Source organism: Eublepharis macularius, chromosome 1 (genome assembly GCF_028583425.1).
Source record: "Eublepharis macularius isolate TG4126 chromosome 1, MPM_Emac_v1.0, whole genome shotgun sequence".
Taxonomy (NCBI): Eukaryota; Metazoa; Chordata; class Lepidosauria; order Squamata; family Eublepharidae; genus Eublepharis; species Eublepharis macularius.
Window position 1 is genome coordinate 155,059,978 of NC_072790.1, and position 5,090 is coordinate 155,065,067.

A 5,090-nucleotide genomic window follows, 5' to 3' on the forward strand; every position below is an offset into this window, starting at 1 on the left:
AGACTCCCAAATGGGCCAAAGAAAGGGGATAGATCTTCTAAGGAGAGGAGATTTTCCCTACCCTTCTTCACTCTGGAGAGTGAAGAGATAACTGCTTGGATGAGGTTGGAAACTGCCTGTGGAGACCTTCATATTCAGTTAACAACTGAAGGAAAGCACTGGTGTGTGAAAAAGGGATTGGGGTACTGGAAAGTGGGTACCAGCATTCCTAACTTCAGAAAAGAGAATACTAAAAGAAAGTATACTAGAGTGCCTGAGAAAATACAAGGGAACCAAAACCTTAAAACAGAAGCCTTTATCTATGAAGAACTGAAGCAGATCAAAGAATAGAAATTTTGGGAACAAAACTCAGGAGCAACAATCAGATTTCATGTGATTCCAGAAGCATTTGGGGACTTAGAGAACAGATTTCAAAAGTTAAATCAAAATTACTTGAAAGTGCAAGGTGACTTCCCGGAGGCTGAGCAAATTTTAAGAATTAATTACAAGTATGCAAGTTGGAACAAGGTACCTCAAGATATATTGGTCATTTTTACTCATAAAAAGTCGAGGTACAATTTTATTACAACACAGAAAGGAAGCACTGAAAATTGAAGGGAAAGAAATGCAAATAGTTCAAGACCTGCCACCAAATATAATAAATAAAAAGAATTTGGATATCTAAAGCAATTCTTGGAGCAGAGACAAATAAGATATCGCTGGAAAATTCCTTTTGCCCTAGAAATATTCCTGGCTTAGGGCACAAAAATAATAACAGGTAAAGAGGATTGTTGTTGGTGAAGACCGCCATCTTGGGGATTGAAATCTAATTTTATGATTGTATGCTTTTAATGTGATTTTAACCTGTATTTTATGTTTGATGTACTGCTTGCAGGAAGGACGGGATATAAAATGAATAATAATAAATACTTCTACAAGACTTGGAAACAGAGAACAGTGATCAAAGTCTGAGCTGAGAAGACGTGGGCCTTCAACCAGAGAGAAAGAGGAAGCAATCAATAAGAAAAGGAGGGAAGGACAGTGATCAATGCTATTGAATATTATGACAAGCGTTGTGACAAAGAGGTTGGTTTCTTCTTTGTTGACGCTGAAAAAGCGTTTGACAATTTAAACTGGGACTTTATGTTTGCCACTATGGAAAAGCTACAATTGGGAGAAAGATTCATCAGAGCAATTAAGGAAATTTACAGAGACCAGACTGCAGCAATCGTGGTGAATGATGAAGTGACCAAGAAACTGACGATAAGTAAAGGAACAAGACAAGGTTGCCCGTTGTCTCCACTGTTGTTCATTTTAGTATTGGAGATTCTGATGATACAAATACGACAAGATGAGGAAATTCGTGGAATAAAAATAAAGGACTATTCATATAAGGTCAGAGCATTTGCGGATGACATAATGTTAATTGTAGAGGACCCATTGGAGAACATGCCAAGAGTGATAGATAAGATCAAGGAGTTTGGAGACTTGGCAGGTTTTTATATCAACAAAAAGAAGTCAAAGATATTATGTAAAAATATGACTAAGCAGAAACAACAATTATTAACGGAAACAACGGACTGTGAAGTAACAAGCAAAGTGAAATATTTGGGAGTCGAATTAACTGCAAAGAACATAGATTTATTCAAAAACAATTATGAAAAACTATGGACTCAGATAGAGAGAGACTTGATTAAATGGAACAGACTGAATTTGTCATGGTTGGGTAGGATTGCAGCAGTTAAGATGAATGTGTTACCAAGAGTAATGTTTTTGCTACAGACAATACCAATCATCAGAGACTCTAAACAATTTGAAAAATGGCAGAGGAAAATATCAGATTTTGTTTGGGCAGGCAAGAAGCCTCGAGTGAAAGTGAAAGTTTTACAAGATGCAAAGGAAAGAGGCGGAATGCAACTGCCCAATCTGAGACTTTATCATGATGCAATCTGCCTAGTTTGGTTGAAAGAATGGATGACATTAAAGAACAAGAAACTACTAGCCCTAGAGGGATATAAAAAAATATTTGGATGGCACGCATATTTATGGCATGACAAAGTAAAGGTCAACTCGATGTCCCTGCACCATTTTGTACGGAGAAGTCTGTACATGATCTGGAAGAAGTACAGAATTTATCTACAAGAAGGAACTCCCTTTTGGGTGGTTCCATATGAGGTGATAGACCCGAGAGCTGTTGATAATGAACAACAATGTTTAACGTATAAAGAAATAACTAAAACTGAAGCATCCAAACTTAGAATAAAGACGCAAGAGGAACTATCACCTAATTACGACTGGTTCCAGTATAGACAGATCAGAGACTTATATAACTCGGACTCTGTAAAGGGAGGTATACGAATAGAGAATTCGGAACTAGAGCAGACCCTTCTTAAAGAAGACAAGAAAAGAATATCCAAGGTATACCAAGTACTGTTGAAATGGTATACCGAGGATGAGACAGTTAAAACACAAATGGTGAAATGGGCTATAAATTTTAATAAAGAAATAACAATGGAGGCATGGGAATACTTGTGGAAAACTACAATGAAGACAACGACATGTACTAATATTAAAGAGAACATTTACAAAATGATCTATCGTTGGTACATGACACCAAAGAAGATTGCGCTAGGGAATTTGAACACTTCTAATAAATGCTGGAAATGTAAGAAGCATGAGGGCTCCCTCTATCATATGTGGTGGTCGTGTGAGGTAGCCAGGCAGTACTGGGGGGAAATAATAAGAGAAATGAGTGAAATTTTACAATTTCAAATTAATGAGAACCCAGAACTCCTGCTACTGAACTTGGGAATGGAGGGAATTCCAGCCCAACACAGGACGTTGATATTTTATATGTCAGCAGCAGCTAGACTTTTGTATGCGCAAAAATGGAAAGTACAAGAAGTGCCAACTATTGAAGATTGGATTTACAAATTGCTGTATATGGCTGAAATGGATAAGATGACAAGAAAACTGAGAGATCTGGACTCAGGGCAGTTCAACATAGACTGGGAGAAGCTGAAACAATACCTGGAGAAGAAATGGGAGGTGGGAGGAAAACTGTGGCAGTTTGAGAACTACTGAAGTACTGAAGTAGAGGGGGGAGACTTTACCGGGGGGAGAAGAGATAAATGTGAATTAATAAGCAGTTAGACTAATAGATTGACATATATATAGATATATATAGGTTAACGAACAGAATATAGATAGAAAATAATTAACTATAAGGATTAAATATAAGGATTGATTAACTAACAATATTTTCTTTCTTTGGTAAGTTTTGTAAAATGTACCAAACTGAATGTCTGAAGATACAGATGAGTCCAATTGATTGACTACGTGATGAGAGTTATACAGAATTATTACAAAAAGATAGAATGAGTAATATATAGAGAATAAGTCAAATTGTTTGATTTAAATGAATGTATGATTTACATGGTTTATGATATATAGAAATATTTGAAATTGAAAAATGGGATAAATTGTTTATCTAAGATGGAAACAAAGACTTACAGTTTGGGTATACAATGTTAAAAATAGTTAAGGGTGTACTGCTTAGATTAATGGAGAATATATATTTGTTGTAGATAGAGGAATCTAATAGAAGTAAGGGAAAGGGGACAAAGGGTCGGAAAGCTGTTGGAAGTCAACAAAAGGGGGGGAAAGGGAGGGGGTTAGAGATGAAAAATTGGGGAAAATTGAATGTAAATGTAAAAATAATGGATTCTAACCCAATAAAAAAATTTTCAAAAAAAAAAAATAAGAAAAGGAGGGAGGGCGGAAAAGAGAGGAGAAAAATGAATAGAATTAAAAAATAATTTCAGTGAATTTGAATGGTTTAAACTCACCTTCTATAAGATAAGAAGCTTCAATCAACTAGGGAAATTAAAAGCAGACATTGTATGTATTCAAGAGACCCATATTTTAAAAGATCAAGAATAGCTATTAAATTGTAAAAAACTGGGCAAGGTTTTATACAGCATCATTGAAAATAAAGAAAAAAAGGTGTGGCAATTTATATTAACAACCAGAGTCTGGAGGTTCTTGAAGAACTCCAAGATAATAATGGAAGATAAACATCAATTTAAACATCAAATTATGAGAACCAGTATGTACATTGATGTCAATATATGCACCTAACAATTCTAAGAAGGAATATTTTGAAAAGTATTATCAAGTACTATTAAATTTTCAAGAAGGGGAAATTTTAATTTTTGGAGATATGAATGGGGTGCTAGATTTCAAAACAGAAATCTAAAAATCTGGGAGGGGAATTCCCCAAATGTGGATTCAGCTTTATGCACATCCTGGAACTTGAATGTGTCTGGAAGCTATTGCACCCAAGGGAGAGAAACTATACGTATTTTTCAGATAGACATCAAACGTACTCCAGAATAGATATATTTTGGGTATCTAAAAATTTAATCACAAAAGTTGAGAAAGCAGAGATTCTTCCAAGGATTTTGGCTGATCATAATCTGACAGAGCTAAATTGGCAGAAAAAAGATGGAAGTTAAATGAGACAGGAAGAAGTTGTACAAAAATTTAAGAAAGAACTGATGGAATATTTCAAGACGAACGCCATAATCGATGTTAATTCAGCAACAATATGGGAAGCTAATAAAGCTTATATTAGAGAAACTTTACTGGCCATAGATGCACAAAGGTTAAAAAAATGCCTCTGGTGCCATTTCTGCTTTTTAAGGATGTGGGAACATCATAAACACTTCGAAGGGTGCTTGGAGGAAGTGTCAACCCAACCGTATCTGAAGGTAAGTGCTCCCTTCTGCCATTTCTCTATTAGTCAACAGAAGGAGCAAAGGGTCTGATTCCAAATATTCCCTTTATATGAAGGCAACAACATGTTTCTTACCATACTGGGCAGAAAGGGACTTGTGTTTGAAACAACTGCTATAACCTCTAACTTACGAGACTGTCTGCCCCTGTGTGGAAAAGTTTGGCAGTTCTCCACTGCCCACATAGTAAAAATAGATAGAAGTCCTGTAATGATTAAGTTTGGACTGAAACCTGAAATGTCTTTAGTCCAAACCATGCAGGCCAGATGCTCATCCTTGTCTGGACTATATGATAGTACAGACAAAAATGACATC